This window comes from Arvicanthis niloticus, chromosome 7 (assembly GCF_011762505.2).
Source record: "Arvicanthis niloticus isolate mArvNil1 chromosome 7, mArvNil1.pat.X, whole genome shotgun sequence".
Classification (NCBI taxonomy): domain Eukaryota; kingdom Metazoa; phylum Chordata; class Mammalia; order Rodentia; family Muridae; genus Arvicanthis; species Arvicanthis niloticus.
In genome coordinates, this window is record NC_047664.1 from 87,284,011 (window position 1) to 87,295,315 (window position 11,305).

Here is an 11,305-nt window from a genome sequence, read left to right on the forward strand (position 1 = left end):
CTACAACCAGGCTTCACCACACAACTAAGCCTTTGCCATGGTGAGTTCTTGGGAAGTACATGGTTCTCAATTCAGTATTCAGATTCAATTTATCTTTTGAGAATGAAGTCAAATATTATGATCTTCAGAAAAAAATCTCAGTCTGTAAAAAAAGAAGTCCTCATCTTTACCTTCCCTCACAGTACTTTATCTCTGCCCTTTATAAGTCTGACCTTCTCATGGAGCAGTGCACACCTCTCTCTGCCTGGAATATGACATCAGTCTAAATGTACTCCAGTCCTTAGATGCTCAGTGACAGCTAAATCCAATATATTCATAAGAACTTACAATTCCTAATTTTTTTTTAAAAAGGCATTTTCACATATATCTACGTGAAAGTGGTAAAAGTTTCGTTATCTTGAAAATGAAATTATAAAAATTAGTATTTATATGTTGACAAATTTCTTCTATTCAATTACTAATTTTAGCACAGCCAATTGAGTAATTTCTTGGCTACCCATTTTCTGCTATAGGAACTCTAGAACCTATAAAATATCAAGTCATAAATAAAATTTTGGTCTGAATACAATTCACACATATCATTATACATGTATTAGACATTCAAGTTCTTGAGGACTTTATCAAGTGTTGTGTGGGTTTTTTTCATAGCAAAATTATATAAAAAGACAATTTGTCCTGTTTACTGTCACTTCCTTCTAACCTGATGATGAACACAGAATAATGCCCTGAAGGAGAGAAAGGTACCAGATGGTAATGAAAAACAACCTATCTTGCAATATAAGACAAAAGCTATCTAACAAAATCCCTCTTGGACAATGAGCCTTTCATTGTGTCACAATAGCTGACCTTGTCTCTGTGGTTAATTATCAGGAAATTAGAAAAATTCTAAGACTGTATTTCTCCACTGCAATAAACTTGACCAGAGATGAGACCCTTTGCACCAACCATGGAAACATTGTCCTCTGTGTGCATCCTGGCTGAAAGACAAGGTCAGACTAATGAGCTACTTAGCTAGACTGAAGGATGAAAACTTCTGTCTTCCTTAGTCATTTTCAGGGATTACAGGCTCCTTATACACTTAGATAATAATCCCTCTAATACTAGAACATCAAGAGGACCAAATACTATGGTAAATTGATTTTATAGGGATCACTTCTGAAACCTATGCTGCCATATTGGGTGCCAATGTAGGACTAGAGAAAGACCAGCATAAAAGAAAAATGAGAGTCCCAGAATCACGGGCAACTAAGTCTTTAGGGGCCCAAGACTAACTAACAATCGCTACTATAAACTAGGAGAGTTTGGGCAATGTATTCACCTCTCCCTCTCTTTCCCTCTCTCTTCCTCTTTCTCTCTCTAATCTTTGGATACACATCCTTGAGGCTCAGATTAGAGGTTTGATTTTTATTCTTTTATTCACTTCCCATTATTATGCTAACATTTTGGGGATTGGGGGAGAAATTCTACCATGTACTTTTTATTATCCAGATTTATGATACAAATAAACTAATTAAAATTAACCAGTTTGTCCATTAGAAAATTGAGGCAATATCTTTAATCTCTGAACATCTTTAATAATGTATTGGTAAAAAAGTATCCCACTAAAACCTGTCAATCAAACCTCCATATTTACCTGGAATCTAATGTTAGTTTGTAGGTTTGGGACTAACTAGTGAATCATTTTCCAAAGCATACTCCTTGCAACAAACATCTCATCAGAAGACTCCAAAGATATGTATTTATTATTAAAATATTTGCATTGTAAAATTTCCAAAAGACATGTATTCTGGAAAGTGACAGTTGAAAAAGCCTTTTCTTTTTGCCCAGGCTCTCAAAGCTAAACTATGAAAAGCCACTCATCCAGTATCTAAAAGTGGTTTGCAACCCATGTAAAGAACAATATACCAACCAACCAGAGCATCTAGGGACTAAACCAACAACCAAAGAGTACACATGGAGGGACCCATGGCTCCAGCTGCATATGTAGCAGTCGCGCTTTGTCCTATGAAGACTCAATGCCAATGCCCCAGTGTAGAGGAATGCCAAGGTGGTGAGGTGGGAGTAGTTGGGTCAGGGGGGAGCACCCTCATAGATGTAGGGGGAGGGAGGATGGGATAGGAGGTGTGCAGAGGGATACCTGCAAAAGGGGATAGCATTTGAAATGTAAATAAATAAAGTATCCAATAAAAAATAGTTAATAAAAATTGTGTATCCCCAAACTGTGCTGTTTAAAGTGTATCCAACTTGTAGATACAGTAGGTAGTAAATTCATGGAGGATAATATGATAATATATTAAATTATAACAATATGACATTACATATTATTGAATTACACATTATATATTATTGAAAGAGATTCTCATAGGAAAAGTTATGCTATTTTAACATTTAAAAAAGAAAACAGTTATCTTGTCATACATACAGTGATTGGTAACAAGACATCCCTCCAGCCCTCTTCCATATATATCAGGAACGTAGATGATGGCCCACATGAAGCTCAAGAGGAAGGAAGACCAATGAGTAAATGCTTCAGTCCTCCTTAGAAGGGAGAACAAAATAATCAAGGGAAGTAGAAGGTAGGAGGGACTTGGGAGGAAGAGAAGATGGGGGAGGGGAAAAGAAGGGCAGAATTAGGTATGGGAGGAGATGGAGGAGATATACAGAGGGTCAGGAAATTGAACAGAGGTGTGTAGCAGTGGGAGATGGGGAACTGAGGGCAGCAACCAGAAAGTCCCAGATGCCAGCAAAGCAAGAGCCTCCTAGGACCCCATGTGGATGACAGTAGCTAAAATACCCAACAAAGGGGAGGGAGAACCTGTCCAGACCATATCCAAGCTAGGCATGGACCCTGGTTGAGGGACGAGGTCCCTCGCCCATCTCCAGAATTGCTCCTGTTTAAAGGAAACACAGGGACAAAGAGTGGAGCAGAGACTGAAGGAAAGGCCACCCAGAGACTGTCCTACCTAGGAATCTATCCCACATGCAGACACCAAACCCAGACACTATTGCAGAAGCCAAGAATGCTTGCTGACATGAGCCTGTTACAGTTATCTCCTGAGAGGCTTTCCAGATCCTGGCCAATACAGATGTGGATGTTTACAGCCAACCATCGGACTGAGCACTGGGAGGAGCTAGGGGAAGGACTGAAGGAGCTGAAGGGGCCTTATGTGGATCAAAGGGAGGAGACCCTTCGTCCTGTAAAGGCTCAAATCCCCAGCATAAAGGAATGCTAGGGCGATGAGGCAGGAGTGGGTAGATGGGTGGGGAGCACCCTCATAGAAGCACGGTAAGGGTGGATGGGATGGGAGGTTGCAGAGGAGAAACTGGGAAAGCAGATAACACTTAAAATGTAGATAAATAAAATATCCAATAAAAAATATGGTATACTATCTGCTCATGAACTATGTGTGTCTGCTTACACACATTAAAGTGTTGCTGGGTTGATTAGAATGCCTAACACAAAGTACTGTGCAAAAGTGTCCAGTATAGAGGAAGCACTGAATCTTAACTACATAGGCCAGGAATGAGGAGAGAGCTGAAGTCTGGAGACCAGGGAGATGGTAAAGGAACCACACTCTTAGCCTGGACAGCCACTCATTTGCTGGACAACCAGATAGATAGTTGTCCACTGGGAAACTGTCCTGTTTATTTTTTAAATACTTCTAATTTGTTGTTTGAATGTCTAAGTATTGAACTAGACCTGGAAGGCCACCTGTACCCTTTACGTACTGATCATATGCTGATACTTAAGAACTTGGAAAAAGATATTTTCTTTAGTATTCTTACATGAAAGGGAAATAAAAACATATACAAACTTAACAAGTGTAACAAGTCTCCCAGAGAGGTTTTACATTTGATTTGTTTGGTTTTAGTACTTTTTAAATCTTGGAGAAATTAATACAATATTGATTATATTCACCTCTCACTCCTCCCAGACTTCATGCCCTCTCCCTGTTGCTGTCTTCTCTACTCTTTAAAATTTTTTTCTTTTTTAATAACTCAAGTCCAACTTTGTCTTCATCAACTGGAGTATGGTCCACCAACCAGGGCCTTAAAGAAAAAAAAAACCATTTTTAATAAGTTTATTTGATCCTGTGGAGTTTAACTTCTTGAGTTTTTTGTACATATCGAATATTATCCCTCTATCGGATGTAGGATTGGTAAAGATCTTTCCCAAATCTTTTGGTTTCCATTTTGTAATAATGGGGTACAGAAGTAAACAAAGAATTCTCAACTGAGGAAACTCCAATGGCCAAGAAGCACCTAAAGAAGTGTTCAACATCTTTAGTCATCAAGGAAATGTAAATTTAAACCCTCACACTAGTCAGAATGGTTAAGATAAAAAACTCAGGTGACAGCAGATGCTAGAGAGAATGTGGAGAAAGAAGAACACTCCTCCCTTGTTGGTAGGATTGCAAGCTGGTACAACCACTCTGGAAATCAGTCTGGCGGTTCCTCAGAAAATTGGACATAGTATTACCCGAGGACCCAGCTATAGCACTCATGGGCATATAAAACCAAAAGTTGCTCCAACATATAAAAAGGACACATGCTCCACTATGTTCATAGCAGCCTAATTTATAATAGCCAGAAGCTGGAAAGAACCCAGATGTCCTTCAACAGAGAAATGGATACAGAAAATGTGGTACATTTACACAATGGAGTATTACTCAGCTATTAAAAACAATGACTTCATGTGCCTGTGATATCCATCAAACATCAAAGTGATTATGCAGCTGGATAAAAAGAGCCTGTGGACCAGATGATCTTAGCTAAACCATGGTCTCAGATTCAGGACTGATTACATACACTGCTCATTCAAAAACCATACATGATCAAGTACATACAGTAAATTCACTGGAGAAGCAATACACATAAGGCCGCTGCCAAAGGAAATGAACAAGAGGAAATGGGGGGTTTTAAGAGAATCTTGAGGTAAGGATCAACATGACATTGAACAGAGAGAATCCAGAAAAGATATGAGAGAAGAAAGAATGTGATCAAAATATATTACATGAAAAAATAAAAATAATTTAAAGAAATCACAAAAAGATAAAAAGGACTTTGGCATTTTAATAAAAAGTCATTATTAAATTTCAAGACATAAAATTACATGAAGACAGAAAGTGGATCTGAGCTTCAAAAATAAGTGTCAGCAATTTTTACTTTACAGCTAAGTAAAAGAAACTAAAATCATCTTCTAGGAAAGGCATTCAATAGCATGTAATACAATACACAGAGAGAGACAGACGGAAAGACAGAGAGAGAGAGAGAGGGAGAGAGAGAGAGAGAGAGAAAGAGAGAGAGAGAGAGAGAGAGAGAGAGAGAGAGAGAGAGAGAGAGAGAGAGAGAGAGAGACACTTAACATTTCTACCACTGGATGAGAAACTACTCTGACCTCAGAATGCTCAAAATGAAAACTAATATGTTGCGATATATTGTATTTACCAGATCACCAGTTCAGTTCTCTTTGAGTCAGTAAAACAAGAATAAATGTTGTTACAGATAATAAACTTTAGTGTTTCTTTGGATTTTACTACCCTTATAGTAACACTGTAAAATGCTGGTTATAGGTGGGCCTGGGAAAACAATTGCAGCAATCAACACAATATTGGCCAAATTCTAGTTGTGGTATAGTTGTGGTATTTTAAATCAAGTAGTAACCCTCTCAATTTTTCAGGCCTTTGACCTTTGCAATGGGAAGATTTAATAATAATTATTCGCACTTGCTTCTGGCTGTTTTAGAGATTAAAGGTATAATAGATATGGAACACTCATGTCTATAGAGCAATAAGCCCCAAATCCATGAGAGACAAAATTTAAAGGAAAACCACAAAGGAAATGTTCTGCATCACTCAGTCATAGTTTCCATGAAACTGCCAATGTCACTCATTTCTCAGTTTCAATGGATTAGGATAGTTGAGCCAGTAGAATACTAACTGATCCCAGGGAGTGGCTTTGGGGCTGTGGACTTCTCCATTCCATTGTGCTGGGAGTGTATAAAAGAGATGCACACTGAAGTGCCCATCATCCACTACTTCTCATAGCAGCATCAGTGAGAAGGAGCTGAGTGGAGAGTTCCAGGTAAGAGGGCTCTGAACTAATTCTGTAACCTATGGTCATAGAACTCTCCTAGGAGATAGATGTTATATGTGCATATTAATTTTTACACACTACTAGATTTGAAACTGTCATGGAACACCTGCTTGAAATTATATACAGTGATTTGACTATCATTTTGTGTATTTCTGTTTGTGAAATTTCCTTTAAAGCCACCGTCTTTCTATAGTAGGGATATATTTTGAGAGTGACTATAAAGGAATCTTTGCAAGGATGGGGCACTGATGCAAGAGATGGAAATGGGATCGGGAGCATCATTTTGAATTTTATGGACCAAGTCAGCAAAGCTTTCAGGAATTCTGTGGGTATAAAGAATTAACCACTTTTGACCTACCACATGTACGGATGCAAATCTTTAGTGACAGCATCTGGGAGACAGAGGCTGGTGAGTGGGTCTCTGTAAGTTTGAAGGAGGACAACCTGGTCTACCTGCTGATATCTAGGGCAACCAGAGCTACATACTGAGACCCTGTCTTGACATAAAGAAAAAAAACAAAACAAGAAGTACCACTTTGTTAGTAACCTTCTGTTTCACCTTTAAAATATCACCATTCATAACCCATTCTAATATGTCATGTTGATTTTAATATAAAAATGACCTCAATTCTCATTTATATCAACCTTTGAAATGTGTTTTGTGCCACAAAACACATCTGACTCATTCATACCATAAGACTTTCAACATAACAATGTACTGCTATGCTTGAGGGAAAAACAGTCATTGGTAGTTATGGCATGTGGCAATTATCAACCATAAAACATGGTCCAAAGGAGTCTGTGATGCGTTTTAATCTCTCTGTTTAGTGAGATTTTAAATCTTGAAAACTATCCCACTATATAAAATTCGCTACAATTCTATTCTCTTCCAAACTTATTTCCCCATTCTATGTCTTCTATATGCTTGCAATATTTTGTAACTTCTGCATATAGAATATATCACATGTTGCTTTACATTACAAACATATACTTATCTATCTCTGAGTAGTTTCCACCTGAAAGAGCTCAGGCTTTATAGTTATATCCTTGAGAGTGGCTAGTGTCATGTTTGGACAAAGAAGGTAGAAGTGCATCTGTGTATGTGGAAATGGGGATCGTGCTATACTTTTGATTTTCTATAGAGAGAGTTGGTCATTAGATTGCTAAACTTGACACAACTTTTAAATACCTGCCTTTAAACTCATCAATCATTTCCTGGTACACTGTGGATATTATATTTTCATCGATATGATCAGAAAGAAACAAAGACAGAGTTCTGGATATGACAACATTTTATTCATATATGATTTAATCTTCTGTTTCATAAGAACATAGAAAAACTCAGTGAGTGATAAACTGAATATCCAGGATCTCAAAGTCACTTCAAAATGATGTTAACGATATGAGAAATGAACATTTTCCTCAGTAAAACACTAATATTCCTCAGAAAATTGTACTGCATACTGAACAGTAACTCTCTAGTTAATAAGTTCTTTAAGACAGCATTCACAAATATGTGAATAGTTACTTTTAAAGAAGTGATACATTGAGGTCATAAAATTGCAAATCATTCCTTTACTTGCTTTTGGAAAGCATCCCACTAGTAAACAGACAATAACACTGCAAATGACTGGCTAAGTCCAGAGAGCTGTTAGTTACATACACTGTGCCCAGCTTGTATCTTCTGGATTTCCGTTAATATTCAGTCTTCTTTATGATGTCTAGGACATTCTAAATAAGATGAAAGCCCTTCTCCTGCTCTCTGCCATCCTGGCAGTGTCTGCTTGTCTCCCGGTGAGTACTCCCATCTACACTGACGTGTTTATCAAATTGAGATTCATGATTCTCTATAATGTTATTACTACCTCTTCACATTTTTGTGCATAAAAATACTTACAACCTGACCTGTAGTGTTATATTTCAGGAAACGTCATCTGCTCTTTGGTGCATGACTGATTCCTGTAGTTTTTGTGCAGTAGCAAACACAGGGACATTTAAAATTACACTCTAAAAAATGGGAGCATCTCCCAATGCTGCAGCACTTACCTGATAGCTGTCTTAGTTCCTATTGCTGTGATAAACACCATAACCAACACTAACTAGGAAAGGAAAAGTTTTATTGAAGCTTGTAGCTGTTAGGTCATGTTCCATCACTAAAAGATGTGAGGGCAGGAACTAAAGAGGGGAACTGAGGCCTTGGAGAAGTCCTGCTTACTGATTTGCTCCCCATGGCTTGTTCATCATGCTTTCCCATGCAACTAAGGACCACCTGATCAGGAATAGTATTGTAAACAGTACTATCTGGGCCCTTATACATCAATAATTAAAGAAGAAAATGTCCTATAGACTTTCTCAGTAGAAATGGAATGGAGACATCAGATTCCCATTGGCAGATAACCATACCTTGTATCAAGTTGACAAAAAAGATCTCAGACATTAACTTTAAAAATCCCAAGGGTAGATGGTTGATCCTCAGCACCACAAAAGGACAAGCAATCATGATGCCTGGTAACATCTGGATAATCAAGTTCTATATTTTAATGGATAGTATGAAACAATTAGAACGTAGTTAGTTATGTATATGTGTATATGTATGTATATGTGTATGTATATATTTCTCACGTGTTTTCATTAGCCTGAGTTAATTTCACTGATTGACTTTCAGGTGCCTGAGGATCAGGAACGAGAAAAACGAAGTGTAAGATGCTTTTCATCTTTCCATGTCAGTTTTTGTGTATGTGTGAGATAGTCACAACTGTGGTTAAATGCATTTATTCATCCAAACCTTTTAACCTCTACAGAGTCTCAAGAATCTTTGGGGTATTATCATTAGAATTAGGTTTGTTATAGTTTGAGTTTTGGAGGAATACCTGAATTCAGTATAAATTAATTGTTAATATCTGCCTATATAGAAACAAATATCTTTTTCCTTTCATGTAACACTGGTATGTAGGTTTAGTTGTGAGTCACTCTCTGACAAAGGATACAGTGCAGTTCCCACAAGGGAACTTCCCAGAAAGGTTCCACCTCTTAAACGCACCATCTTCCAATAGCATTGAGCAAGGGACCAAGTGTCCTGTATAATGACAAATGATCTGTCTGAGAACATTTGACATCCCATTCCAGATGGTAGTAGGCAAGTCTTGATGACCAAAGCCAGGGGAAAAAATCAGTAAAACATTATTTTGATATGAACAGACAAGCAAAAACATTCTAGAAGAATGGGGGATGGGAATGAAGAAAAGACAGATATACATACAGAACAACTGGGATGGAGTAGGCCTTGTGCTATGACAGATACGTATCTGTGGCAGCCAAGAAACTCTGCACTCTATTACATAAAGCACGAATGAGGAAGAGGTAGGTTAGCTAATGTCAGCAGAAGGTCTCTGGATGGGAGCAGTCTTAGATTTCAGTCATTTAGGAGGAGGAAGCACACACTGGTTTTAGCAACCACAAACATTTTATACAGTGGCTAGGGAAAGGCTTTAAAGTTCTTCTGAGCCTGATCTTGATTTGCCATTCCCATTGGTATGAGACACTGGGATCCTTTAGCTGGCCATGCTTAGGTCAATAATATAGCACGTCACCCATTCAACACAAAAACTGATAAAAGTATAGGCACAAACAGATAGAATGAAACAGATGGTTTTCACATGTTGTTTGGTTAATGGTCATATGAATCAAAGAGATACATATTACAGTGCCGTCACTTCTCTTATCATTGCCTTATAGCTATAGAAAGAATTATTTGAAAAATTTGCTTTGAAAGCTAAGATTTGGACTATAGTTACCTTTAATTTTGTAACCTGAAATAACCAAGTCCTATTTAATTTTACAAGTAAAAACTGCAAGTACTTTAGATATTTTAAGCTTTCTTCTTAATAAGAGAAATCCACACGAAAGAGCAAGAGTAAGGCAAGTCTTTCCTTTTTACCAACAGGCCAGCGACAGTGATGAGTCAATTCCACGGATTAATTTTCCCCCATACCTGTATCCATATGGCCCATACCCGCCATTCTTACTTCAAGGCTACCCGCAGCATTATTATCCCCAGTTTCCCGTGCCTTTCCCTCCCTATGAACCTTCAGCCCCTGAACAGTAAATGGAAGAAAAGTCACACTGTGGTTCACTTCAGGTGAGTATGAACCATACAATCACTTCGGCTGCTCTGTCTCCTATGTCTGAGTGTGAATGCATCAGTCTAATAAAATAGATGGTACACTGTTTCTAGCTAATAGGATAGCATATGTCTCAGTATTTTTCTGTGGTAGATGTTGTTGGTTGCAACAGGGAACTTATATACTATGTCTCCTTTAGATCCGATTACACAACAGTTTGAAGGCCTTATTTGCTAAAATACAATAAAACCAAATCATTTTTCATATTTTCATTTAAAAAATATTTTAGTAATACAGTTTTTAACTTTGGGATGAATCACAGGACTAGGAGAAGCAAAATGTTAATATAAAGCTGAGACTGGATGAACTTACAAATCTAGACAGTAAAGGAAAGTTTATCCTAAACCTTAGAAAAATAATGTAAGATTTTTACTGCTAAAAACCCAAAACAATGTTGTAAGTGTAACACTTTTTTAAAAACATACAGCCTTATGTTTCATTTAAAATAGATATACTGTTATCTCAACATACCAGATTCAAAGTGGTGAGTCTGCAAGTCTTGGATAGTTTGGGTACAGGCTATATTGTAGACTAAATACAGACCCACAACAGTATTTAAGAAAACAAAACTTCTCACTGAAACATACATATATGAAATGTGTGCACACTCACACACATACACATACACACACACACACACATGCACACATTCACACACATGCTTAATCACACATGTACACACACATGCACATACACATACACATACACACAAACTCACACATACACATGTGCATGTACACACACATACACAAAGACTCTGCCTTGTTTTATATACTCAGCATCTATGTGCTGAATGTTTTCCAGGTCTTTAGCTATAAGCTTTTTATGACAACATATATGATAAAATATGATATATGTTTATATTTATATACATACAAATCTTATAAGTTCTGGAGAGAATGATCCATTTGGATTGGTAATCATATACTTTCCATTTATTTCAGGTCACTTTGAAATTGAATGTGAACCACTTTCCTGAAGGATCAATATTCCTGTTAACAGAGAAAAATAAATGCAATAGAAATAGC

General features: G+C 37.4%; 1 long non-coding RNA gene across 1 annotated transcript; it reads left to right on the plus strand.

The window, feature by feature from the left end:
- The first annotated feature begins 6,043 nt into the window (after nt 1–6,043).
- LOC143442988 (uncharacterized) lies at nt 6,044–11,305 on the plus strand. Its single transcript, XR_013111618.1, has 5 exons — nt 6,044–6,084; nt 7,822–7,890; nt 8,762–8,794; nt 10,040–10,234; nt 11,222–11,305. It is a non-coding gene; the product is annotated as an uncharacterized LOC143442988 (long non-coding RNA).